General features: G+C 43.3%; 1 protein-coding gene and 1 long non-coding RNA gene across 6 annotated transcripts in view; one reads left to right on the top strand and one right to left on the bottom strand.

Moving 5' to 3' along the window:
* LOC308591791 lies at nucleotides 1-27,288 on the bottom strand. The gene is made up of 3 exons (XR_014010262.1): nucleotides 26,913-27,288; nucleotides 22,361-22,521; nucleotides 1-63 (listed from the first exon to the last, which is right to left on the bottom strand). It is a non-coding gene; the product is annotated as an uncharacterized lncRNA (long non-coding RNA).
* The window catches only part of CDH8 (cadherin 8), a 239,377-nt gene continuing 237,203 nt past the window's right edge, over nucleotides 25,115-27,288 (top strand). The window contains exons 1-2 of one of the 5 annotated variants that reach the window (XM_081202702.1): nucleotides 25,115-25,174; nucleotides 25,502-26,129. The gene's annotated coding sequence lies outside the window, so the exon portion shown is untranslated. The other 4 variants (XM_081202703.1, XM_081202704.1, XM_081202701.1 and 1 more) reach the window with 4 other exon arrangements.

Below are 27,288 nucleotides of genomic sequence, written 5' to 3'. Positions count from 1 at the left end.
CTTGGCCTCTGTTGGACACAATCCTGGGTTTGGTGTCAATTGGCCATCTCCCGGTGGACATACCTTAATTGAAAAGATTCATCATTTTAGGAACACAGTTATTATAAATGGGCTCAGTTCAAGGTATGGATTTTAAGCTTTAAAACTCTAATGGCCCCTCCAGACAACCTATTTACTGAGCATTTATCCTCATTTGCTTGCACAGAGCTTCCATGGTGGTTAGATTATATCCAGTCTTTATTGAGTATTCATTCTTATTTGTTTACGGGACAGTTATATGACTGTATTCATCCTGATTTGCTTGTGCTGTGTTTGTTCATTCCACACTTACCAATGCATTTCCTGTCAGTCTCCTAGTAAAAGCATGTGGTTTGTTGGTTGTTGTTTTTTAAGGGGGTGGGATTTGTTCCACTAGGGTAGGGCAAGAGAACCTCAGGGCCAGGAGGTGGATGCAACCCTCCAGATCTCTCTAATAAGCCCTTGGGACTCTCTCCAGCCTGAGGCAGGTGCATATAGTTTCTATAGGTGTACTGACTCACTACAACTCTATGGAAACTAGTGATAGAAAAGGCAACTGTAGGCTATTCCCAGTAAACTGCTTGTGCACTGTGCTTTAGCCTTGTGTTATTGATGTTGCTGCATGTTGATTGGTGAATTTTGTGTATGACTCCAGCAGGGACATTGTCAGTGAATATAGCATTGTAATTGCTGGAGGGAATGGAACTGCCAGCGACTGCATGGCAGTGACTGTCATTTTTACTGTGTTAGCACTCTTCCTGATATTGATATGGTGACTTTGAGTTTATTGCTGGGGAAAAGATAAAGTCACATCTGACTGCCCTATCCTATCCTTTATATACATACCAGCAAAAAGGAATAAAGATACCTTTCCTTTATGAAAGGGCTTGCCCATTAAACATCTTGCTTTGTCCCCAGCACTGGATTCGTTCAGCTCTTATGGCTGAGACCTCACCACCTCTAAAGCAGTAAGTCAAGTTAATCACTCTTACTGCATTTGATGCCAAAGCCCTGTCCCTAGCAGAATTTGAGAGCTGTCAGAAAGGGGCTTTGTGTGTACTGAGTGCATGACCTCATTCCGTCAGTTTCCTCTCTGGTACCCAACCATCCAGGAGAGATGTTGTAGCAATTCTCCTTTGCAAGCAAGCATTGTGATCCTCATTTGCATTTTCACCATATGCTCATCTTACCAGGTTGCATGAAGTCAAGTAGCTCATGTGGTAGGCTTTCAAGAGTTGACTCAATAGCAAAAGATAAATGTCAAAACCTGAGGACAGAAGGCCATCACCACACTTTGGGGATGTCATCAATGAGCAACCTAAAAATTGATACATAGAACAGGTCCAGAGGACAAATGCAGCCCTCCAGGCCTCCCTCTTTGGACCTTGTTACAGATAGGTAGCCGTGTTGGTCTGCCATAGTCAAAATAAAAAAATTCCTTCCTGTAGCACCTTAAAGACCAACTAAGTTAGTTCTTGGTATAAGCTTTCGTGTGCATGCACACTTCTTCAGATACACTGAAACAGAAGTTGCCAGATCCTTCTATATAGTGAGAAGGTGGGGAGGGGTATTACTCAGAAGGGTGGTGGGAATGGGAGATTGGCAGATAGCTGGGATGAGCCTGTTGACGACTCTTAACGACTGTAATAGGTCTTACAGGAAAAGGCAAGGGGTGAGAAGGTGAGAAATGGCTTAGTCATGTATAATGAGATAAGAATCCAATGTCTCTGTTCAGACCAGGTCTCTCCATTGTTTTAAGTTTGGTAATGAGTTGCAATTCAGCAGCTTCTCTTTCCAGTCTATTTCTGAAATTCCTTTGTAGTAAAACAGCTACTTTGAGATCTTGTATAGAATGTCCTGGGAGATTGAAGTGTTCTCCTACTGGTTTCTCTGTTTTGTGATTCTTGATGTCAGATTTATGTCTGTTTATTCTTTGGCGTAAGGTTTGGCCTGTTTTTCCAATATAGAGAGCTGAAGGACACTGATGGCATACACAATGTTAGACGATGAGCAATTAAATAGTCCCGAGATGGTATGTGTGATGTTGTTGGGGCCAGTAATGGTGTTGTCCGGGTGTATGTGGCAGCAAAGTTGGCATCTGGGTTTATTGCAGGCTCTGGTGCCAGTGTCTGTGTTAAGTCTGGTTGTAGTATTATTGTGGGTTAGGAGTTGTTTAAGATTGGGTGGCTGTCTGTAGGCAATGAAAGGTCTTCCTCCCAGAGCTTGAGAAAGAGAACTGTCATTGTCCAGGAGAGGTTGTAGATCTCTGATGATGCGTTGAACTGTTTTAACTTGGGAGCTGTATGTGATGACTAGTGGTGTTCTGTTATTTTCTTTTTTGGGTCTGTCTTGCAGCAAGTTCTCTCTGGGTATAAGTCTGGCTCTGTTGATCTGTTGTCTAACTTCATCTGCTGGGTATTTTAGTTCTGAAAAGGTTTGCTGTAGATCTCTTAGGTGAGAGTCTCTGTCTGTAGAATTGGAACAGATGCGGCTGTAACGTAGTGCCTGGCTATATACAATGGACTGTTTGGTATGTTTGGGATGGTAGCTAGAGGCATGTAGATATGTTTGTCGGTCAGTTGGTTTACGGTATAAGGTGGTGTCTATGTGTCCATCCTGTATTTTTATAGTAGTGTCCAAAAAATGTATTTCTTGCATAGATTGATTCATTGTAAGGTTGATTGTGGGGTGAAAATCATTGAATTTCTGGTGAAAGGTGTCCAGGGTCTGTTGACCATGTGTCCAGATGATAAAAAATATCGTCAATGTATCGCAGGTACAAGAGAGGTTTGAGTGGGTAGGAGTTTAGGAAACGTTGTTCTAAATCTGCCATGAAGATGTTGGCATACTGTGGGGCCATGCGGGTGCCCATTGCTGTGCCGCTGATCTGAAGGAACAGGTCATCACCGAATTTGAAGTTGTTGTGGGTAAGGACAAATTGGCAGAGTTTGGTGGCAAGGTCCGCTGTGGTTTTATCTGAAATGGTGTTCCTTATAGCTTGTAAACCATCGTTGTGTGGGATGTTGGTATACAGAGATTCCACGTCCATAGTAGCTAGTATAGTATTGTTGGGAAGATTATTTAAAGATTGTATTTTCCTCAGAAAATCTGTGGTGTCACGTACATAGCTGGGAGCACTGATGGCATATGGTTTCAGAACAGAGTCCATATAACCGGAGACACCCACTGTAATAGTGTATCTGAAGAAGTGTGCATGCACACGAAAGCTTATACCAAGAACTAACTTCTTTGGACCTTGGGATTTTCCCAAGATATCCTCCATAGCTTCACTCCTCACCAGTCCTGCTTTGCACCCTGCCTGTCTGGAATGGGTCATTGAGCTCTGATAATGCCTCTTCGCTGCCTTGATGAAGCATACGTGAGTGTGGGGGGAGGGACTAGCTTACTGTACAAAAAAATAAAATGCACCTGTGATATTCTCCCCACTTTTGCCTCTGTCCTTGTCCACCACTGTGCTGCAGTACACTAGGAACCATGTTGTTGTTGTTGTTGATTAGTCGTTTAGTCGTGTCTGACTCTTTGTGACCCCATGGACCAGAGCATGCTAGGCGCTCCTGTCTTCCACTGCCTCCCACAGTTTGGTCAAACTCATGCTGGTAGCTTCGAGAACACTATCCAACCATCTCGTCCTCTGTCATCCCCTTCTCCTTGTGCCCTCCATCTTTCCCAACATCAGGGTCTTTTCCAGGGAGTCTTCTCTTCTCATGAGAAGAGTCTCAGCTTCAGGATCTGTCCTTCCAGTGAGCACTCAGGGCTGATTTCCTTAAGAATGGATAGGTTTGATCTTTTTGCAGTCCATGGGACTCTCAAGAGTCTCCTACAGCACCATAATTCAAAAGCATCAATTGTTTGGCGATCAGCCTTCTTTATGGTCCAGCTCTCACTTCCATACATCACTACTGGGAAAACCATAGCTTTAACTATATGCTAGGAGCCATAAGAATCTACATATTGCAAAGGTTGTGGAACAAAATGCATCCACTTGAGAGATGGGAACAAGCAATAAAGATGTCTGAGTCCAATCCTAATTTGAGGCAAGCAGCTGAAATCTGGCACTCAGCCTCCATATCCCCCATTTAAGAAAATGCCCCACTACTATTTTAAGTTCTGTCTTTTACTTCTGCCCTGAAAGGAAAACAGTGCTTTGGAACAGCACTGTCAATTACAGGCAACAGAATGAGTGTTTATAGTCCAGAGTACTTTAAAGATCTGCAGCATCGCATATGTTAATTAAGCAATTTTACATCTTCAGTGCACTCCCAAGCTGCCAAGTGGAAGTAAGTGTTACTTTTTTGTTTCAGGTGACAGTTGTCCAATCTGCAAGCGAGTAAAACCCATCTCTCCACTAAAAGAAGAATGCTTTTCAGAGCAATCAAAAGCAAAAGAGATTGGTCTAAAGGAGTTGATTTGCATGATACCTTAGTATTCTGCACAGACCCTGTGGTGTATAATCAGAGCACTCCCTGCGAGCAACCCTATCCATTTGTGAGCTAGGGGAGAAAAGTTTTCTGTGATCACAATAAATAAGATGGATCTAGGCTGGAAGGAAAGTGTTTAAAGGAGGGGAGGAGAGAGGAAGCGGCCTCTGAAAGCAAGGTCAATGGAACAAAACAGAGGACAGATAGATTAAAAGGAGTTAGAAAAACAAGGTGGGCATGAATAATAATTAATACTGAGACAATAAAACCTAAAAGAATGCTAAATGAAAATGCGCATTTGCTAACTGAAGCAAGGGGTATTATACTAGAACACAGTCTTTAAGGCTGAGAATTTTTAAAGCACTTCTAAAAATTAGTAGGTCTGATGGTGACAGTTGTTCTCCATGATGAAAAGAAGTTGTGTCTACACACACACACACACACACACACACACACACACACACACTGCACACCCCACTGGTAGTTTTTTGGTGGTATACAAAGCATAATACAAATATAATACATATACAAAGCATAAATACTTCCAGTCTGGTGCATCAAACCATCTACTACTATTACTATTGCTACTACTACTACTAATTATTATATCACGCCATAGAAGAGGAACAGGGACCAGCAGTTTAAGAACAACAGTCTGGATTGTTGTTTGTTTTGTATTATTTACACCTGTCTTTCTCTAAATCAGGATTATATCCCATACTTCATCATGTTCATGTTCTCAGGACAGGCTACAAAAAAAAAGTTACAAAAAAGTAAATAATACTGGAGTGGCTGGCCGGTTCCTCCTCCAGGTGAGCTACCAGCATGAGTTTGACCAAACTGCGGGAGGCAGTGGAAGACAGGAGTGCCTGGCGTGCTCTGGTCCATGGGGTCACGAAGAGGCGGACACAACTAAATGACTAAACAACAACAATTTGGATTGTTATGATTCTATATTTGTAAAATCAAATAAAAATTATTATATATGTAAAAAGGGAGGCTTGGGCAGTGGTGAGTTGGGGTGGCACCTTCCCATTTCATATCGAGTGACGAAACAGGATGGCACTGTCCTTGCCCGTCCCTCGCAAATGCCATCTAAGAAGAGGAAAGGAATTCCTGCAACAGGGCACTTTCCCTCCCCTTCTTGAATGTACACTCTGTAAAACGGAAGACCGTGCAGTATGAGGAGCCAGTCTTATAGCACACAGTCAACTCAAGTGGAAATGACGATCTTCTTATCATTGCCCCAGTCCCATCCTTGAAACTACAGTCTGTAAAGAGGAAAGAAGGAGACACTCTAAGCAGAACAGGAGGAGAGAACTGCCTTCTACTGAGCTCATTCACAGGGCTGTCTTAAGCATATGCAGGCCGCGGTGCAAAGATCCACGCGGTGCCCTTAGGTTGCCCAGAGTTGTCAACCTTTTTTTGGGGGGGGACCCCAAAGTTGTTGACTTTTTTAAAGGAAACAGTTATTTACCTTTAGAACCTTTAGAACGGTTGTGCAACACAGGGACTCACAGGGGGGCCAGCCCCCCCCCACACAGGGGCGTATGAAGGGGGCTGCAGGTTCCATGCTGGGGGGACAAAATGTCAGGCAACACGTACAGTTGCTGTGCTGTCCGTCTGCTGCCTCCCCCCCCCACACACATGGCGGTTAACTTATGGGCACTGTGCGATGCATTCTGCTAAATGCGCCAAGCTGCGGGTTCTTTTGCTGGCTTTTACGCTGTCACCGCACATTCCCAGTGCCGTCCAACATGGGGTGCCATTGCAGAATGAGGGGGAACTCAAGCAGCATTGGAGGCAACATCTCTGGACAGGATCCATGTGCTCCTATTCGTCAGGTTTTGTTGCTGCCTTTGGTGCTGTCGGCACTCGGCGGATCCCACCACAACGTTACACAGTGCTCTGGGTGTGGCGCCAAACAGCTGGGGCAAGAGCCAATAGCAGCTGGGGCAAGAGCCAATAGCTGAGCAGAGCTGAGCCTGTTGGAGCACCATGGACTCTTCTGCTGCTGCGGCTCGACGCGAGTTCCGGGGTGAGTGTTGGAGTCCAGGGAAGAGCCACCTGCTGCAGAAGAGCTGGCAGTGCTCTGACGGGCTCTGCTCCGCTCGACTGTCAGCGACTCTTCCCTGTACTCCAACGCTCGGCCCTGGACTCTCGGCCTGGTGTCTCTGAGAGCCCGGCGCCCTGGTGCTGTGCACCCCTAGTGCCAACGGTTAAGATGGCCCTGCTCCTGTATAGGATATAGCCAGTGCCAGATTTATGTATAGGCTAAGTAGGCTGAATCCTAGGGCCTCTAAATCTAGGGGGCCTCGCCAGCCTGCCCACTCCCCAGCAGGCAACCTCTGATGGCCTGCCCAGGCCCTGAAGGATGAACTGTTTTGGTAGCAGAATCTTGCTGCCAATTGGTCTTGAAAACGTCAAAAAGACTGCCTGGCATCAGGATTTTTGCATTGGGTTACCCCAAACTCACCGTCAAATCACATATCATGTCTGTGGCCACAGCTTCAACCACAAAAATCATACATCCACTGTTTCATTCAGAATTTTTTATTGTTTGTTTTTCTCCTCTAAAAACTAGGTGCGTCTTATGGTCGGGTGTATCTTATGGAGCGAGAAATACGGTAACTTATCACATAAACAAACCAACTTTGCAACAGACAGATTCACTCCACATCGTCTCCATTCCCAGCATTCTGCAGCAATACTGTTGGATTTTTTATATCTGCATTGCTGGGTTATCAGATATGGGCTAGAGACCTGCATTCAGTTTTTTGAGATTAGGAGAAGGGGTTATTATGCAGAATTGGTTTTCTATTGCAGGGCTTTTTCAGATGGAGTTCTGCATTGCCACATGATCCAATGCCCCCATGGCATCGGCCAGAGGCCAAAGTAGGTAGAGTAATGGATGTGACTCTGACCTATGTGCAGTAGAATACATTCTAGCTGCACCAAGTTACAACTTTCTGCATTCATTTCCCACCTACACACAACTCAAACTGCAAGCAAGCAAGCAAGCAACAGGCACTATCACAGATTAAGGACACATCCTAGCCATGCAAAAGGGAGGGAGTACAGAGCAGGGCTGGTGAGAGATGTGGCCTGGGAGTGCATCCCAAGTCTGGAGGGTTACATTTGGTTTCTGGGGCCTGAGGTTTCAAACCCTGATCTATTGTATGTGTGTACCAAGTATCAAAATGAAGCCTATAGAAGCCAAAACAGACCTGAGGTTATTATAACATTGGGAATATATGTGTGTGTTCTCTCTCTCTCTCTCTCTCTCTCTCTCTCTCTCTCTCTCTCTCTCTGTGTGTGTGTGTGTGTAAATATGAACTGACTCATCAGCTGCATGGCTTCCATTTATACCCCAAAGTGTAGATCAGTGTGAGGGCTGTGGTAGAGCATGCTCATAGTTAGAAAATTAAAATTAAAATCTTAATATGTGTAAATTATTTATAGAAACATATAACAAATAATTGGGGGTGGGGAAACACTGCATAATAAAGATGAAAGGAGAAATTATCCTTGTGAATTTTAAAGCTGAAGAATAAAGACTATTACATTAATAAGACTTAATTGTGTCATTAAATATTTAAAATTACTTTCTTTAATAAATGTTGTTTTTACTTAACATATTTCTTTTCTGTCTATTACTTTTGCAAACCTCCTGTGCCAAACAGTCATGTTGGGGCGAGGAGCCTGTATGGTTCACCCTTTCCTGCACCTCTTCAACAACAGTGAAAGGGGTAAATCCCACATATATAATTTTGCTTATTCCACCTGTTTTAGGGGATCTTCTGGATGATGCCTTGTATCTTGTGGCAAGATTCCACAGTGTTAATGGAGCAGTTACGTGGTATCGGGGAGGGGGGGTTGTCTAAAGCAACACATCCAACATGCACTAAGGAAGATAAAATAACTATGTTTGGCTGAACAAAATGTCTCCCTTATTTAAAATAATTCATTTTTTTATGTCAGCCAAGAAAGGAAATAAATTTATGGTAAATAAATAATGTTTCAAAGAACCATTTTGGGGAAATCAAGTGTCAAAAAGAAGAAACTTCTCATTCAGCACCCTGTTGACTCACAGGCATCAATAAATTATTTGACAGTAACTCAACAACTCTTTGATGAACATTCAGTGAATGCTTACCAGAAAAAAAGTTATGGATCTGTTTGGGGGGAAAACAGTGGAAGATGTGAATGCAAATGAAGAATACAAAGCTCCTTTACAAAACAATGGCTTGACCCCAAAATGCAATTTGGTTGTCCAGTACATCTCTGTAACTGCCAGAGCTCTTATCAGGAATGAAGTTTGTTTACAAGCATACATCAGAGATACTGTGGTGTTCAGTTCCAGACCATTGCAGTAAAGCGAATGTTGCAATGAAGTGAGTCACACATATTTTGTTTGTTTCCTAGTGCATATACAAGTTCTGTTTACACTATACAGTAGTGTATTAAACCTCACACACCCTGGCTGAAGGTGGGAGTGGGGAAACCCAGGCAGAGTCCTAGTCAGCTCTAATCCGATGGTCAGAAGAAGGGTGGTGGTGGCATGGGACCAGGCTGCCTGCAGCTGCACCCATGTCCTCATGAGGAACAATATCTCTGAAGCACAATAAAATGAAGCATGCCTGTATAAGGAAAGTTTTCCATGACATTATGTCACAATTGCCCTGTGAGAAGAAAGAAGAGAGCAGGGAGAGGGATGATCATCCCTTCCTCCCCCAACCCACTCCAGGTCAACTTTGCATTTGATATATGTTATTCATTTTAGCATTTTAAAATTGCAATCCACCTTGGCTGGTCGTTCTTTGAAATTTACCTTTCTCCGAATTTTGTAGCACAGTTCTCCAGACAATGTGCACCAAAAATATGCATATAACTAGTGGACAGTGTGCATAATAATGCAGGTATTTTGTAGTGAAAATGGTGTTACTATTGGTACCTTCACATCTCCAAACCCTAGTCAACCTGTGTTCACTGTGCCTGGACCTGCAAATGGTCTGAACTGGTATAAGGCAGTTTCCTATTCTCATGTGCTGAATAACCGGTGACATGTCTTCCAGGAGTTTTGGGATAAAGTTATTAGCTAATTATCTCCAGAATAGACTGTTTTTATCCACTACTCAAAGGATTCCATTTGAGTTCAGCATCACATGTGAAAGACTTCTGCCCAAGACACCAGGGAGCTGCTGCCAATGAAAGTGAGCTATACAAGACTAAATGGACAGTCTGACCCAGCTGGCACAATGTGCAGGAATGTACACAGTTCACCTGTGAATGATCCTCTAGTCAGAAATAAAAGCATCCTGTCCCCAGAGCAAAATAAACAGCCTTGTGGCATGCCTTAAAGTTGAAGAGATCTCTAGGGGCCTTTGAACTTTCCAGATGATCTGCCTTGTTGTCTAACACCATCCATCAGTATAACAGTTCCAACATGGCACAGATTAAAACAGTGACAGTCTTGACTACTTGTAGCACTCCAGTTCTTACCCTAAGGAGCAATGCTTACATTGTTCCACACACCTACACACCACTATTAAACAACACACATGGCTTTTCTCTGCATGCTGTAAGGCAAGGAGTGGGGAGCATTTTTTTCCCCCAGGCTGAAAGCCAGAGAAAATAAGAGAAACCAAAGACCGGAAAAGGTTGGTTTATGGAAAGCAGGAAAGTTGGATGCTATTATGGATCAAGGGTTTTGCATAACTCTATACTGGAAAAGTGATAGACGGAGAATTGGAACTATTTTATTTTCATTATTTTCTGTTTGTAAAAATGCTTGGTATGTGATGTTAAGTTGTGTATACTGCTTTTTCCTTGTTTCTTTCCAAGCTTTAATAAAAATCTTTTAATTTCCAGAGAAACTAAGAGGATAAAAAAACTGACAGATTCACCCACCCCTATAATCAAAATGCTTTTTCCCAAGCCATCCTCATATCATTTTACCTGATCCACCTTTCCTGCTGTATCTATCACTCTATGTATTGCAAGGTCTGTTGATAGATTAGATAGATGATAACTATTGCATAACTTTCTATCATCTATCTATCTATCTGGCCAAGGATTGCAGGCTACTGCTGTTTTTACTCCTCTAAATAAATGCTAAGAATTGCTAATATGTATCCCCCTCTCACTGAAGCAATCAATACATTTTACACAAGTTAGGGTCTCAATCCTCCAAACATATATTCTGGAAAAGCCCCTCTGGAGAATGAAAACATGCACTGTCACACAAGGTAAAATGTCATAGCAAAATTACAAAATGTTCCTAGTCTAAACTTTTATATACAATAGATGTCATATTTCCATATAAGCAAACAATTAATGTGGCAAAATGTGTCATTGATATAACTCCTGGAAGAAGACATGTTACAAATTGCTTTGGGATTTAAGCATGGTAGGAGTGGAGGCAGCGAGAAGTTGTCACTTTTTAATATATATTTGCAACTGGCTTAGTTACTGCACGCTAGAGGGCACTTGAGGTAGAGCAAAAGAAATATCATTGCAACCCAATTGAAACAGCTACCTGCATGAAACTAAAAGCAGAGAATTAGATTTTTTTATGATAGCTAAATGTTTTGCTTGATATACTGCTATTTTGTTTGATATTTTATGATCCCCCATAATGTATATTTCCTATCCTTAATGGTCAACCTGACAGCAAGAAATCAAAATTGCAAAAAGTGTCTCAGGAATGCTAAGGAGGTTCATTATGCATTTACTGTTCTTGCAATACACTTTACTTATTAGAAAGTTGGAAACCTTTCTAATGAGTAAAATGTGAACCCGCATGTTGTTAGCAGGCCTCACTTGGGGCTTTTGCTCCATTGTATTCTACCAAGTAACAATAATACGGGTTAGAAAAGCAAGCTGACTTTAAAACAGAGATGGGGAACCAGAAGCTCCTGCATCAGATCTGATGTGTGCCGCCTTTGCAACTGGTCCATCAGCCTCTCACCATCTTCTCAGACCCACATGCTGCTTCTTAGAAATCTTCACATGGAGAAAGATTGTGAACTTTTTTTGCTATGTGGAGATTATTTGGCTTCTGTGCTATGCAGCAAGAAAGAGACTCTCTCCTCTTGACTATTTCTGTGTTTGAGTGTGCATGTGTGCTAAGTGGTATGTTTCTGTGTTACGTGAGTTTGTCTTAAGTACTTGTGTGATATTGGGTGTTTCTGACCCCCACCTAGGCATGCACACTTTGGCAGGTGCCTGTGCTCAACTCCGGTGAAAAGAACTGAGGCTTGAAACAATACAGGGTAAGGCTGTAGCTCAGGAGTAAAGTATCTGCTTTGCATGAAGAAGGTCTAAGTTCAAACACAGGCATTTCCAGGTAGGGCTGGGAATTTTGCCTCTCTGAAGCCCAAGTGATCCTTTGTCAGTCAGTGTAGACAATACAGAGGTAGGCTTCCCATGTTCCTAAGCACAGACCACCCATCCCAGCTCCACCTCTCCCTTTCTCTGACACACTATGCACCAGCCCATCTTGCCACCAGGCAGAGTGAAATATATTCTGAGTCGAGTGTGGATTTCATGCTCTTTATTCAGCTCATAGTAGCAATGAATGAAACTTTTCCCAAAACGTCTAGCTATATATACATTATTTACAAAATGGGCCCCGCATGATTGGCTAATTCTGGGCTGCTCTTGTAGGCCAATTAGGTTGTGGATTCACCTCCTCCAGAAGCCTGATTGGCTGCTCCTGCAGGCCAATCAGGTTGCTGATTCACTTCATCCAGGAGCTGGATTGGGTGCCTCCTGTGAACCAGTCAGACTGCTGAATTCTGGATCCTATTGTTCTAGGATTCAACTCAGTACATAACACAGAGGAAGGTCATTCAAATAGACAGTGATGGTTGGTCTCTGGTAATGTGGAGGGCCCGTGTGAATGGTTTGGTGCATAGACACCAAAGAAGGATGTCAAAAATGCCAGAGTGATCAATTCTAGTGCTTTATTAGAAAATAAGTCAAACTAATAGCATAGCCTGAGAAGCCCTGCTGCCATTGCAGACTTGGGATGGACATCGAAACAGCAAGAGGGCATCATGACTTGTCTGCAACCAAGCACTCATTTACGAATTACTTTTACAAAAAACGGCATATGCCAATTTGACCAGAACCTCCCATTAGCCCACCTGCTTTATGAAAGCATAGGTGGCAGCCATCCAAGGTTTACACATAGCTCCACTCGCTAGCTAGGCCAATAACCAAGCTTCTCAAGGCCTCAGATACAACTGCATCACAATCCTGGATTTCCATGAATATGGGGCAGGGTATGGAAGCAAAAGAGAAGACTGGTTGTATAACAGCAGTGGCTGTAGCATGGGGGCATGAAGGAAGAGACACTGAAAGGGGGAAAGTGGTGGCTTAAAACAACAGGGGAAGTCTCAAAATATTGGGAAGTGAGGAACATAGAGAGATTATTCCACCCACCATACAGCCTACTTCCTCCCCCAAGCCCCCAACAAACCCTTATAACAGCACCTTCACACAGTGTTGTTCACTCCTAGTACCATGTGTTGTCTTCAACATGGAGTTCTGGATTCAATGTAGTAATTTAGAAGGCATTAATTAATAAGCAAACACCTATATCTGTACAACTTCCCTCAACTGACCTAAACCTCTAACCGAACAAACTAACTGGCAGGCTTGCTCTCAAGATTCTGCTGTTTGTAAATATATAATAACATATATGACCACAGGATGGGTGTGCAAAAGGGGCTGCATAATAGGAGAGAGGAAGAAGAATGAAATGGGGGTGGTTTGTATACAAGGGGGAGTTGGATGAAAATGGGGTGCAAATGGGTTTAAAATAATTGTGAGGGTTTAGAAATTGGAGCAAGGGAAGGGCATAGCCTCTAGCATTATACATTAGCTGAAATTAATTTCTTTTACAAGTGCTACATGAAAACAGATTATAGTTTTGCATACATAATGTCAAGTAATCACAGATCAAAAATTACAAGGTCCCCCCCCCAACAAGAAATAAAAGGCATGATTAAAAGATGCCATGTTTCCATTTCTTCTGCACAATTTGTACCATCTCATAATGTGAATTTGTAAATTAATTACAAATTTATTTATGGCAATCCCTAACTGTTCAAGGTATTTATTATTATTATTATTTAAAATGATTTTCTACTGGCTATTGTCAATAAAGGCTTCTTTAACTCTACTGTTTTGTGGGTTACCACCCAAAACTTATTTCAATGTTTTTCCTTTCCTTTTGGTTTCACTATATTTTAAGGGTTTGAGGGTAGACAGAGAAGATGCATTTGAAGCTGCTTTCCCACGTTAACCCTGCAAAAGGAAACAAAGTCTGAAACTCATATAATAATAAGACAACTAGCCCTATACAGCTTGTGATCATGATACCTAAAAGACGGTATCATCCCTTATATTCCCAACCAACTACTGCACAGGAGGGCCTCCTGCAGATAACATCTTATCAGGAGGTTCATTCTACAGGATGTCAGAACTGTACTTTTAGTGTGGTGGCACCTATCATTTGGAATGCAGTCCCATATTATCTTTTCAGCAGTGACAGCACCCATTGAAGATTTACCTCTTCGTTAGTTGTCAGGAGACCCCTCTATTCTCCTTTGAGTTACAATCCTCAGAGTGGTAAACAATCAAGCTCTCATCTCAAGCACCTCGGGCAAATGTCACTGTGTGAGGATCATAAAAGGAAAAAGGTAAAGGTACCCCTGACTGTTAGGTCCAGTCACAGATGACTCTGGGGTGGTGCGCTCATCTCGCTCTATAGGCTGAGGGAGCCAGTGTACAGCTCATGTGGCCAGCCACATGACTAAGCCACTTCTGTGGCCAGCCTCATGTGACTAAGCCACTTCTGACGAACCAGAGCAGCGCACAGAAACACCGTTTACCTTCCTGCCAGAGTGGTACCTATTTATCTACTTGCACTTTGACGTGCTTTCGAACTGCTAGGTGGGCAGGAGCAGGGACTGAACAATGGGAGCTCATCCCATTGCGGGGATTTGAACCGCCAACCTTCTGATTGGCAAGCCCTAGGCTCAGTGTTTTAGACCACAGCACCACCCGCGTCCTGAGAGGATCATAGGAGTTGCCTAACAATGCTAAGCACCCTTAACCCAGATATTTGGGGGGGGGAGCCATGAGTGTTCAAAGTGGCACTAAAGTGTTTTAAATGTATGAATATGTCTCTAGTAATGTTTACTCAGAAGTTGTTTCCATAGACATAAACTCAGACTGAGGAAAAACAATGTGTCCAGTTCTGTGTTCGTTATCGATTGTGTCAAAAGATACCTCTTATTTTTGGAGAGCTTCAGCACACACTACAAGCATGCACATATAGTTTTGATGCTATTCTCCTTAGCATCATTGTCCTCCTCCTCCTCCTATATTCTCCTTGTCCTTGGCCTCTTTTGCCCAAACTGCCATTTAATCCACTTGCCTAAGCCAATCCACATGACTTCTGCTGATGAAGGTGCAATGCTGCTGCTGACACAATGGCCTCTCAGATATCGATAAATAAAATCATGTGACTCAGCATAGCCAATTGGATTAAAGGACAAAAAAAGGCCAAGAGCAAAGAAGAAGAAATTGGTTCAGGGAAGCAGGTGCAAAAACATGTGCTGAACATCACTGAAATATAGATGTTGGTGGGCATTTTTTAAAAATGTGTTCAGCTGCATGCAATGTGGCAATTTTTGAGGAATTGCAATATGTGTGGCTTTTGGGGGGGGGGAGGTCTTTCATGTATGTGATTAATTCTAATCATTCAAAAATATAGCTAGCTCATTATATAAAAAGGTGCAAGATATTAATGAAGGGAGAAAATAGATACCTCCATTTTTCTTTTGCTATATTCTTGCTCAAGTTGAGGGTTTGAGCCTGTACAACACATGAACTTGCTTAAAATGATTTACCCTAAAATCATGAAACTGCATTTAGAACATTGTTGCATGTAGAATAACTCAACATTTCAAAGCCACATCTTCATGTTTGCATAGCTGGGAAGAGGTGTAATAAGGGCATTTAAAACAGGTATTTTCATTTGAAAATTCTGTTTAGGATCTTGCAAATACACATGTACAATATATCCATTTTTATGCACACTTTACCCTAGTATATGCACTTTTGTACACTTTTTTTAGCAAGAAAACTGATTGCAGAGTTCAGAGAAGGGAAAATTTTGTAGGATTGCTGTTTCAGTTTCGTGTTGTTTCAGAAAGTGCAAAATTGGTAGGTTTGCCTTTAAATGTGAACTAAATTGAATTTCTCATCCACCCCTAATTATATTACCTGACCTTCACCCCCCCTCATCCCCAGACCACTGTCTGGAGAGCAGAGAAACCCCAAAGGATGCAGTCATTGGCCATCTCTTGCTATCCAAAAAAAAAAGGCAGCAAATCGCTTAAACTATTTACTGCATGGGAGTTCAAAAGCAAAACCATCATGTACCTTTGAAGCAGAAAGTTTGCGTTAAAGTCTTTCATTATAGTATCTGCAAGCTCATTTCTATTCAGCCAGCAAAAGCTATGAATGGGGAGAGGGGGAGAGATACTTTGCTCCAATGCAAATCCACCTCTCCTTTCTAAAATAAAGGAAAGCCACATTTTCTGATGTTATCTTTTGCACGGTGTAGTGTGCTTGTGGTGCCCTGAGGGAACCAACCTAACTCTATATGGTAATAGAACTTTGTCTAGTAAATATAACTGTTGAGGAGATGTGCATGTGTTTTAAATATACATTTCCTTTTTTTCAAGACTGTAGGAGTCAACCAGACCCCGTATATTTTGGAATCCAGGGGGATACCATTAAAACAAAATCTCATAGCAAAATGGAGTTCTGTTTTCCATATCTGTGAGAATGGTTTTTATTCCATGGGTTCTTCCACATAGTCTTATTGTGGATTTTTGTTGTTGTTGTTTGGTGAATTCCAGGAAGAGCTTTTATGTGCATGTATGTAGAATTTCTGTTTTACTTTTATCTTGTTTATCTGCTGATATAAAAGATTACAAATGCAAGAAAAATACACAATTGTTGCCATTTGTTAATGAAAATTCAGAGCAGTGTACTTGTTACCTGAATTGTGGCCACTGTGCATGAGGATCCTTTCATGAAATACAGGTTTGATTCTTCCACTACATATATAAACATGCAGCTACAACTTAGTGTGCTCCTTTTCTTGTTTTTGCTTTTTATAATGGCTTACTCCATTTATATCCTAACTGGAGCCACTCCACTCTAGAAAGCACACTTACCACATTGTTCTCATAAGTACAGTCTTCTCCTGAGGACTGAAACTTTGAGACAAAATTCAACTAGATTGAAGCAAAATGGACTGTCAGCTCACAGTGCTGATTGGCTGGGTGCCGGTGATAGCACAAAGCATCCTCTCCACAGAGTCATTTTTCAGTGTTTAAAAAATGTAGGGGTTTTTTTTTTGGGGGGGGGGGAGTAATGGTGGTGATACTTTAAACCAGGTATGATCAGACTGCCTATGTGTGTTTACTCAAAAGTAACCTCCACTGTGTTTAATGGAGCTGACTCCCAGAAAATTGTACAGAGGGTTACAGCCTGACAGTGCAATCCTATACATGACTACTCAGAAGTAAAACCTATGAGTTCAGTCTGACATGCTCCCAGGTATGTGTGTATGGACTGCAGCCTAAATGTAAGGTTACAACATTTATGTCACAATTCTACACATGTTGACTAAGGAAAAAGTCCCATTGCATTCAAAGGGGATTTTTCCTACAGAAAAGGATATGGGATTCAATCCTATAATCTAAATGATTGATTGATTGATTGATTGATTGATTGAGCCATCTTCAAATATGTTAAGGTGTAACACATAAATGGTGAAGAACATTTGTTTTATGACGGGGTATGACCCAAACCAATTTTACACATACTAGTATGGTATAATTAAAGTGTTAGACTAAGATCTGGGAGAACAGGGTTCAAATCTCTAGTCAACCCTGTTATTAACTGGCTAATCTTGGGCTAGTCATTGTCTCTCAGCCTAGCCAACCTCACAGGGTTGCTGCGAGGATAAAATGGGATGAACTGGAACCATGCACACATCCTTGAGCTTTTTTGAGGAACTGTGGGGTCAGTAGTGTCTGGTGGGGAAAGGGGGTGGGGAGGTCAGTGCAGGCACCATGGCAAGAGTGGCAGATTGGCTCTGCCACGACGCCCATGATGTGTCAACCTACCTGATGTCTTTCTCTCTCCCCACCCCCCCTGCAGTTACCATCAGTAACTTCCACATTGGGAAGCCAGGTAAGCAATGCCTGCCCTCTCTGCCCCACCCTTCTGGCTGTTACTGGGTGTGGTGTAAATGAAATAAATAAGCAAGCAAACAGTCAAGCATTGGTTCCTTCTAACCATTCACTGTCCACCATAGCTCTTTATTATGGTCTTGAGCTGATTACGCTATTAAAAATGACGGAGCAGGTAGACAGACAACACTCTTGCTGCGTGTTCAGGGTCACAAAGGCAAATGGCAATTCTTATTTTACCCTGAACACAAAAAGACAGAGGCAACTCAATTTCCTTACCGTTGGTGATGGCTGGGGGAACATAGTCTCGCAGGTTTATTGCTGTCATGAAAGCATTTTGGGGCAGCTGCTAGGAACCCTGAACCTAAGTAAGGCCCACTGGTGGGGCCCTCTTTGAAATAATGGCTGTGATGCTCCTATGAGTGCTGGAAAAAAATACAAGGCATTAGAAAAACTCGACATGGTGTGTGTGTGTGTGTGTGTGTGTGTGTGTGTGTGTGTGTGTGTGTGTAAATGACCTTGCCCTACATTATGAGGTCCCCAGTACCTACCAATCAAACAGATTAAAGGCATGTTCAAAATATACATCCCAGCAGGGTAAAGAGGTTTTCCCCATATGACAAAAGCTGTATGATAAGAATGGGGAATGCTACAATTGGGGGGCTTTCATAGAGAATGCCTTCTTCTGAGCTGCTATTATTACCCCAAATTTCTGAGAGTGGTTGGACCACTAAGAGAGTCCCTTCTGCTAATCACAACATATGATATGGGCTATAGGAAAGGAGGTGGTTTTTCAGATATTTTCAGATATTTGAGGCTTAAGTTGTTTAGGCCTTTAAACATCAATGTGAGGACCTTGAAATGGGTCTGGAAATTACTGGAAATAATGAAAATAGAAGATGGCTATTTTAATTTCTCAGCTTGGCATCAGGCAGTGCTTCCATTTGAAGTCCCAATTGTTGGAACTTCAAAGTGAACCACAGGGCTTTCAGATTTCCCTTTGCAAATGTCTCCATGAGAGGTTGCTTACAAAGGGCTTTCAAACTTCAGGGGTGGGGGTGTTGAAGGGGCTGGCGGGACTAGCTATGAGCTTTCATCTGTCCATCAGTTGATGGGTTGTCATGTTGCACTTCACAGCACCACTTATTAGCAGCCACACAAACTGCAGAATGTCATGACTGCTTTTCATTTTATGTTAGAAATCAACACAAAAATGCTGACAAATTTTCATGAACACACACACACACAAATGAGAAACCAAAATGGGTAAATCCAGCCATCCCTATCTGCACTGCTTAGTAATGATGTTATTACCATCAGCGTCCACTCAAACTCACAAACAAGGTACCAAAAGCCTGACCAGCCCTTTCCACCTTAACCTAAGGTTGCACTGGGGGTCCTCATTAATTCTATGACTGTGTGAAGTTGGGAGTGTCCACTGGTCCTGATTCCTCATCCACTGGTACACATATCATCACGTATACTGAAAAATTAACTACACCATTGGCAGCACAGCTAGGAGTGGTAACAATAAATGCTCTATAAGATGCCCTAGTCTTGCTCCTAAGCAAACAGAGTCATAGTTCTTTGTTCATTGTGGCTGAGAGCCTGTAGCTGAAGTCCTTGTTCGTCTTCAGTGTAAAATTGCCCCTTCTTCTCCAAAGAAGAAAGAGTTCCAATTGCACAAACCAGTCCTTTTTGTACCTGACAAGTTTCTCTTTCTCTCCCTCTCTCACTTCCTTTGTTGTGCTTTCTCTCTGTCTCCTCTGCGGTTCTCCCTCAGCATCCTCTTGGCAGTGCTCCCACCTTCTCTGCCTCACAGCTTTCCATCTCTATGATCATTCACTTCCCTTGTCGGCTGTCCTCATTTGGCTCCCTTGTCCATTTCCTCCCAGGCTTCTCTATGTTCTTAGCTGCCCCCAGCGAGCCTTGACTCATTTGCTTAGTTGATGCCTCTTTTCTCTGGTTGATGATCTACAACTCCCATGATCCACTGTCAATGGTTGCTGGGACTAGGAAAAGACAAAACTATCAATTTTTATTTTCTCAGTTTCTTTCTCTCTTTTCTCACTTTTAAAATTTGTTGTCCATATTTCCACATCTATTATTATTATTATTATTATTATTATTATTATTATTATTATTATTATTATTATTATTATTTAGTCCACTTTGCATTTTTACAATTCAGCAGTGTGTTCATTTAAATAAATAAATAAATTTATTTTAGAAGTCTGCATGTACATTTTAGTCAAATTTCTCCTAATGATAACATTATTGCAAGCAATTTTTTTCTGATATAATACATGTTTATATCTTATTTTCTCCAATGTATCAGTTTGTATGCATATGCTGTTGGCATATACATTTTTAGGCACAGTTTTCTCTAGTTCATGCACTTTTGCAGCCATTAGCATGCTGGAAAACTTAATTGTAAAATTTGGAGAAGTTTGAATTTGGAAGCATGGCTGTGTTTCAGTTGGCATATTTTTTGGGGGGAAGTGGGAATTATATAGGGCTGACGTTAAATGCAAAGTAAAACAATTTTCTTCACCATCTATAACTGAAGATGAAAACTGAATGCATAGGTTCTATTTTCCCTTTCTTCATTCCTTCATTCTGTACTTCAGTTGTTTTCAGGCTACCAGTTTATTAAGCATTCATCCTGATTTGTTTACACAAAGATTGTGGGGAACTTATACAAAGTCAGCTGTTTACTGACCACTCATTCTGATTTGTTTGCAGGAAAGTTATACAGTGTTGCATTGAGCAATTGTTAACCCACATTTTCCAAAGCATTTCCTCGGTATGTTCCTTCCTACAAAAATTATGTTGTTGTTGTTTTAAGAAGGCTTGCTGTGTAAGAGCAAGAAATCCACTTTAATTGCGCAGCCTGAATTTACTAGTATGCCATTGTATCCTACCCACAAAATAGCAATAGTCTGCAAGTGCCCCCAGTGGTAAAGCACAGTAATTTCATACAAAAGGTCTGAGATTCAATCACTGTCACCCCCAGGTAAAGCTGAGAAACATCTCTGCCTGAAAACTTGGGGGGCTGCTATCAGTCAGTGTAAAGGAAAGGACTGGTGCTGTGATTATTTTATTGTAATAATCTCTGTGTCTGATCTTTTCTATGTATACATTTTAATTCTACTAATGTTTAATTGTTTTTTAAAGATTAGGTTTTTATATGTTTTTAGTTGTATGGATAGTGCTGTATGGAAGTGAGAGCTGGACCATAAAGAAGGCTGATCGCCAAAGAATTGATGCTTTTGAATTATGGTGCTGGAGGAGACTCTTGAGAGTCCCATGGACTGCAAGAAGATCAAACCTATCCATTCTTAAGGAAATCAGCACTGAGTGCTCACTGGAAGGACATATCATGAAGCTGAGGCTCCAATATTTTGGCCACCTCATGAGAAGAAAAGACTCCCTGGAAAAGACCCTGATGTTGGGAAAGATTGAGGGTACAAGGAGAAGGGAACGACTGAGGACGAGATGGCTGGACAGTGTTCTTGAAGCTACAAACATGAGTTTGACCAAACTGCAGGAAGCAGTGGAAGACAGGAGTGCCTGGCGTGCTCTGGTCCATGGGGTCACAAAAAGTCAGACACGACTAAATGACTAAACAACAACAATCCAATAATTCCCCCTCCCACAAAACATTTAAAAGGATATCAGATGTCAGTCAGCTCAAAACCTGGTTGGAGAGGAAGGTTTTTGCCTGGTGCCTAAAGGTGTATAATGAAAGCGCCAGCCGAACCTCCCTTGAGAGAGCATTCTGCAAACAGGGAACCACTGCAGAAAAGTCCTGTTCTTGTTTTGCCACCCTCTGGACCTTTTGTGGAGGAGGCACACAAAGAAGAGCCTCAGGGGATGATCTCAGAGTCCACGTAGGTTCATATGGAGAAAGGCAGTCCTTGTGGTATTGTGGTCCTGAGGTGTGGCGTTGTAAGCTGCCTTGAAATTTAATTTGTGCAATAAAAGTAGAGTAAACTGCTCCATGGTCCTAGTGCAGCAGAACTGCTTCCTTTAAAAAAAATAACCTTTTTGCAGCTATGAAATGCATTAAAAAGTGTGGACTGAAAGAATGTTTCATGGGAAGATTTGTAAACATCCTGCAAACAAATCAGCATGAATGCAGGATGAATGCTCGGTGTCCCATAACTTCCCTGCAAACAAATTAGAGGAAATGTTTAATAAAGACTTGATGTATTCTAACTTCTGTGTAAGCTTTGTGCAAGCAAATCTGGATAAAAGCTCTGGAGGAGTCCTAGAACAATTGTAAATGGCACACTTGAATGCAGCACTTATTGCTGCCTTGCTCCACCCAGTCTATGTTCCAAGCTATCCTAGAATTGGCTCACTCTTAGAAAGTGGCTGTAGGAGTGCAGCCTTAAGGCATATTCACAAGATCTTTAAAAACTCCAAAGTAATCCCCTGGAATAATTGTAGTTCCTGGAGCTATTCTCTTGTGGGTTTGAGAACCAATGTTGGCATTCTGCCTGTGCTAACAACATGCACTCACAATCACTTTGCACAATTAGTATATTATAGCTCATGTCTTTCCTTGCTTGAAATCAAGGGGGTTAAAGTGTGATAAATGGCAGTTCTTACCTATCTAGATTAATGCATGTTTATCAATAGCCACAGATGTTCACGATCTTTTTCTATTCCTTTGTGTCTTCTCTCACACAAAACTTCAGATGCTGTTGGACTCTCAACTTCTATCAGCCCCAGCCAGCCTGGCCAGTGGTTAGGGATGATGGTAGCTGTAGCTGGGAAGGGGAAGGAATCATAGCTCAGCACATGCTTTCAATTCCATTGAAATGAAATTATGAAATGAAATGAGGATATAACTGTGAAGAAGGTCTGTTCCCTTCACACCCTGCTTGTGGGCTTCCCAGAGGCATCTTCGAGGCTGTTGGGAAAACATTGCTTGTCCAGATGGACCTTGGATCAGTCAGAGATCTTCTTATGAGTACTGGTAACTAAATGGTGGTGGGCATTTCAGATCAATTCATTCAACAAACAGCAAAGCACTGATCTTGTGTGTGTCAGTAGAGGCTGGTTAGTTACATCAAATAGGGCACCAACCCCACCAACCTCAAGCTGTGTACATATCCCCATTTGCATTGCATTCAGTACACTCCCACTGCTAGTTTGGGAAGTGGTGTGCACATAATAACCTCAATCCACATCTATCCTGCATGCTGTTTTCTTTTGAAAAATCAAATACATCATTTTGATGTGTTTCCCATCAAATCAGCTTCAACTCAAATTGAGGTGGGGGGATCTCTAGTTGCACTTTAAATTGTCAATGTGTACATGGCCTCAATCTGCCCTTAGCCAGACCCAATTGCTCACCTCCTTGCTTACAACCAGTAGAACTCAGCAGGGAGGAGTATGGGGACAAACTAGGATTACTTGGTTCTGGCCATCATTGGCTCTGTCTCCACCAGCTTTTTTGCTCCCTTGTACTCTGCCCTACCAATCCCAATGGGTACGAGCCATCAGTTCTGTGTCTGTCTCTGTGTTATGTGTCTGCTAAAATACACATCAGCTTAGTTTTCCAGCAATAAAAATCAACTGACCCCCCTGTCATGGGAGGAATGGTGGGAGGAGCCAATTGGGGAGCCACCAAGGCTCAGAGCCTGGGTAGTGATGGTGGGAAAATGGTGAGTGGTCAGGGGGAGAAGAGGGAGAAGACAGGGAAGAGGTGTAAGAAGCTGAAGCGATAACAGGACTTAATGAGCTGGGAGAGTCTGTGGCAGAAGTCTAGAATCAGAGGCAGAGAGAGTGGGAGGGGAGAGGCCAAGAAACAGAGATGAGCCAGACTGGTGAAGAGTCACAGGTGTCTTTCCCTCATGCTGAGACAAGCTCCCCTCCATCCTTGTCTCCCAGAACCAGAACAGGCATGAAAAGGGTGAAGGAGAGATTGGTGACGTGCAGACACAGTCCCTAATTGCTTGGAAGAAACCCTGGAGAGGAGACAACCATGGGGAGGGAGGGACCTTCAATCTCAGCAATCTGTCAGGAGTGAGTCAGCAGTAAATCACACTGTGCAAGTTTGACTTAACTCTATATTAGCAGAAACAAGATCTGCACAGCAGTGCCAGGCCTAATAAGCATAGCAACTTCCTCATGTGGGCATGGGGAAGATGAGTTGCTGTCCTCATTAGACCTTACACTCCTGTGCAGATCTTGCTTTTGCTAATAAAGAATTAACTCCAACTTGGCTAAAACTTTGTTTTGTATGTTCATTTCTGGGGGAAAGGGGAACTAAAAGAGCATATAAGAGGTTGGTGAAATTGTAAATTGTGGAGAGAGAATAGTTGCAAATGCATCTTGCCCTCACAACACCACTAGAGCTTTTTAGAGTCACTCAGTGAAATGGATTAGTTGGTCAGGTGCCTGGAAAGACAAAGTGAACTACTTACAATGCACATACCTTGAGTTAAGGAATTCCCTGCCCTCAAGGTGTCCTGATATCTGGCCACAGTGCTATCCTATACATGTGTGCTTGGAAGAATATAAACCACACTGAGTTGAATGAGTCACTACTGTAAGTAGGTATAGGAACATAGGAAACTCCCAAATCAGACCACGGCCTTATCCAGCCCAGTACCATCAATCCTAACCAGCAACAGCTCTCCAGAATTTAAGGCAGGCGTCTTTCCCAGCCCTACCTGGAGATGCTGGGGCTTGAACCTGAGGCTTTCTTTGTACAAAGCATGTGCTCGGCCACTGAGCCAGGTCTCTTCCTGCATATTTCATCAAAGATCAGATAAAGCCATGGATCTAAAAATCACTGTCTATTTCAACACCACCTTCACTGTTACCACCTTCAGGCCTTGCTCACATCTTGACCATCTAGAGACATCTGACTGGGCAACGCTAGAAACAGAATACTGGGGTTAGATGCAGCTTTCCTCCAACCTATCCCAGGAAGTCTCCGCTGATGTCCTCAGGACCTGAGGACGCCTCCTTCCAGCCACTCTCTTCAGGCTTGGGGAACCTGTGGCCCTCCCCATGTTGCCAAACTCCAACTCCCATCACCACTGACCGTTGGCAGAGCTGCCTCCAGCTGATGCGACTCGGAGTCCATCAACACCGGGAGGGCTACAAGTTCTCCACCTCTGCTTAGGCCTACAGTGTGCCCCGCCGCACCTTCTCTTTGCGTTTTCTCTCTCCAAGAGCGGGAAAACTACAAGAGAAGTTATTGCACCCGTAATTTGCATGGAGTGGGGGGAACGCTAGCCAAAGGCAGGATATCAACAGGCTTGGCGCGGTGTCAGTGGTGGGAGTTTACTCTAGATCCCTCGTTCCCTCCCCCTTTGCTTGAAGTCTCCTCCTTTTCTCTCTCGCTCCGATTTTCCTGCTTTGAGGAATGAAGAGCAGCAGAGTCCTTAAAAGGCGGGAGTTGCGCAGGTGAGGAGGAGGAGGAGGTGGTAGTGGTGTCCTTGCCAAGAAATCGCCCCGAGCCGGCTGGCGGCAGCCTTTCAGGCGGAGGGAGGGGCTCTTTAAAAAAAGGGGGGAGAAAAAAAACACAGAATCCCCCGCCCCTAAACAGAAACCCCCAAAGAGGACTAGAAAGTTAAGCGCGCCGGCGAGATTGGAATGGAGCAGGCGCGCGTTCCAGCCCGGCGTTCTCGGGAGCCTTTAGACCTGCCTCCAAGATCAGCCCAATAAGAACTGTCAGGGGAGGCTCTCCGCTCCTCACTTTTCTTTTTTTTCTTCCCCCACATCGCTTCACAGTTCCATTTGGCAGGCGGGCACGTCGGAGAGCCAGAAAGCGAGCGAGCGAGCGAGCGGCTCGGCGCGTCTGAATGAGTGGATTTATTTTGGAATATCCCTCCCGTTCGCTCGGCCGGAGATGGGCTGTTGCAGCTGCTGCTGCCGCCGCTGCCGCCACTTGTGCTGCCGTTGCAGCCGCCGCCACCGCCGACGAGCGTTGCAACGGGAGACGGAGACCCGGCACTGATCCAGCCCCGCGCTTCGCCTGGCCAGCCGGACCGGAGAGGAGAGGAGCCCCAGTCGCCCTGGCGCTTCCCCGCTCCCCAAGACCGTGGGAGAAATAAATATTTTTATTTTATTTTTTAGAAAAAGAGAAAAAATAAAAGCCGAGGGAAAGCGAGCGAGCCAGAGGCAACATTGGTGTGAAAGAATGAAAGCCGGTCGGAGGCAGGTACCCGCTCTTGGCCAAGCTCGCCCGGGCTGGCGACTATTCGCCTCCCGCTGAAAGAACAAGTAGCCACCTTTCCAGTCGAATCTTACGATTATTTGGGGAGGGGAGGGGGGAACCGTATGTATTTCACCGCGCTGAAGTAGGAGTTTGCAAGACGTTCCTTCTTGGAGCTCCGGGGGGGAAGAAGCCAAGCAGGAGGTACCTTTTGCCGTTATTTTTTTTTTTGGTACGTGATAAGATTTTTCCTGGGTTAGAGAGTCTTATCACCAGGAGAGGAAGAGGGTCGCGGAGGGAGAAGTATCAATCTCCAGCTACCTCGGTCTCTCTGATAGCTCGGATAGTTTTGTCTACTTATTCAGCTGGGTCTTCTTGGGGATTCCTGGTTTGGGGGGTCTGAGTGAGGATGGTGGTGGAAGATCTCAAGGTGCCCATTCCGGACATGCCTTTCTGCAGGACTCTGCGATAGCGGTGGGGTGGCGTGTGGTCACCGGTGATGGAGGGGTTGGTGCTTTTGCCCCCCCCCCATTTTAGAACACTAAATCACTGGTCTCTTTCCCACCATCTGGTTGATAGATCCAGGCATACATTCAAGACTTGAAAGACGTTGCCTGGTTGGTGTTGAGAATTTTTCTCTAACCCCCCCCCCCATATATTGAGAATCGCCTTCTAAAAAAAGAACATAGCCAGCCGCCAGCCAGATACAGAGAAAGGAGGATAAACTGGGGTGGTGGAGAGGGGCAATCTAAAAACAGACAGGAGGGAGAAAATTATTATTATTATTATTATTATTATTATTATTATTATTATTATTATTATTATTTTCATTTGATGTTAAATATTCTGCTACTTCGGCTGAGAAAATCAAGGGTTTAGAAGTGAGCCTCTCTCCTCCCGGTTTCTCAGTAAGTGAGCAGTCAAGCTCCTTTTCTACAAGTTGCTGCCCCCCTTCCCCCAAAAAGGGAACGGACCTCAGTTGCCTACCTTAGCAAAGCTGCAGCCATATCAAGATGAAACTTAGGATCAGCCCCCACCGCACCCCATGTTAGCTCCAGTCCCTTGATAATGACATGCTTTCCAAGGAAGATACGGAAAACACTATTGACCCCCTCCCTCCAAGCCAGCTTCTGTCTTTCCTAAGCGCTTCATCCAGAATTGAGGAGGGGTGGTGTTGGGGAGAAGGCTTGGAGGAATAACATGTTCTCTTACATTCCTGCTTGTATCTAACAGCTGCTGGGTAGTAACATCCCAATCAAGCTGTCAAACAGTCTTCCCCGCCAGGCTACAGTGAGCCATGGCAGAACATTTTGTTCAGCCATGGAACAGCACAGGCAACAGATCAGAACATCTCAGATTTGGG

This window comes from Podarcis bocagei (genome assembly GCF_964188305.1).
Source record: "Podarcis bocagei genome assembly, chromosome: 7".
In the NCBI taxonomy this organism is placed as follows: Eukaryota; Metazoa; Chordata; class Lepidosauria; order Squamata; family Lacertidae; genus Podarcis; species Podarcis bocagei.
The sequence above is the reverse complement of the archived record's forward strand: the minus strand, read 5'-3'. Positions and strand labels throughout refer to the sequence as shown.